This window comes from Delphinus delphis, chromosome 21, assembly GCF_949987515.2.
Source record: "Delphinus delphis chromosome 21, mDelDel1.2, whole genome shotgun sequence".
In the NCBI taxonomy this organism is placed as follows: domain Eukaryota; kingdom Metazoa; phylum Chordata; class Mammalia; order Artiodactyla; family Delphinidae; genus Delphinus; species Delphinus delphis.
Genome location: NC_082703.1, coordinates 12,501 through 14,061, shown reverse-complemented (window position 1 = coordinate 14,061; position 1,561 = coordinate 12,501).

Sequence of the window (1,561 nt, the reverse complement as noted above, 5' to 3'; positions counted from 1 at the left end):
TCCCAACGGCTGGGTTGCTCACATTTTCATGTTGTGGGCCCTCTGGTGTGAGTTCACTCAGGCATGGATCCCATAGCCTCCGTGCTCTTGGTGGCCTTCTTGGAAGTTCCAACTGATGGATTCCTCACATTTTTCATTCTATGGGCCCTCTGTTGTGATGCTACTTCTGCTGCCTCACTCCCATCCCCTTGGTGATCTGTGCCCTCTGGTGAGAGTCTGACTGTGGCTCGGATCCTCACCCTTCTATGAGGTGGGCCCTCTTCTGTGAGGTCACTCATGCCTAGCTGGCACACGTCTCCTTGACGACGTGGGCCCTCTGGTGGCAGTTGGAGCCTGCTGGGCGCCTCCTCCCCTGGGTGATGAGGGCCCTCTGGGGTCAGGCCCTAACTGCTGGGTTCCCCAAGTTTTCTGATGGGCACCCAGTGTTGCGAGGATACTCCTGCCAGGGTCCCACCCCCATTGGGATGTAGTTCTTCTGCTCTGAGGTCCCAACGTCTGGGTTGCTCACAGTTTCATGATGTGGGCCCACTGGTGTGAGTTCACTCCGGCCTGGATCCCGTAGTCTTGCTGCTCTGGGTCATGTGCTAGGAGGTTCCCACTGCTGCATTCCTTATCTTTTTTATTCTATGGGCCCTCTCTTGTGAGGCTACTCCTGCCTGCCTCACTCTCAGCCACTTGGTGACGTGGGTCCTCTGGTTTGAGGCCACATGTGCTGGTTTGTTCACCTTACGCTGGTGTGGCCCCACTGGAGTGTGGACACTCCTGCCTGGTTCCGAACCTCGTGGTAATGTGGGTCCTCTGGTGAGAGTCTGATCCTGGCTGGGTTCCTCACCCTTCTGTGAGGTGGGCCCTCTTCTGTGAGGTCACTCCTGCCTAGCTGGCACACATCTCCTTGGTGATGAGGGTCCTCTGGTGGCAGTTGGAGCCTGCTGGGCGGCTCCTCCCCTGGGTGATGAGGGCCCTCTGGGGTCAGGCCCTAACTGCTGGGTTCTCCAAGTTTTCTGATGGGCACCCAGTGTTGTGAGGATACTCCTGCCAAGGTCCCACCCTCATTTGGATGTGGGTCTTCTGCTCTGAGGTCCCAATGGCTGGGTTGCTCACATTTTCATGATGTGGGCCCACTGGTGTGACTTCACTCCGGCCTGGATCCCATAGCCTTGCTGCTCTGGGCCATGTGCTGGGAGGTTCCAACTGCTGGATACCTTATCTTTTTAATCTATGGGCCCTCTCTTGTGAGGCTACTCCTGCTTGCCTCACTCCCAGCCACTTCGTGATGTGGCTCCTCTGGTTTGAGTCCACATGTGCTGGTTTCTTCACCTTTCGATGGTGTGTCCCCACTGGTGTGAAGAAACTCCTGCCTGGTTCCCATCCCCTTGGTTTTGTGGGCCCTCTGGTGAGAGTCTGTGGCTGGATGGTAATATTCAACATTCAACGGTTCCCGTGTACGCATCTGATCCAAAGAGACGGACAAACCGAGCACACTCATCGTTCAGGACACAGGTAAACGGCGAGCGTGTGGGAACGCTCGGAGCCCAAGTTCGCGAAGGACAACTGGTCGACC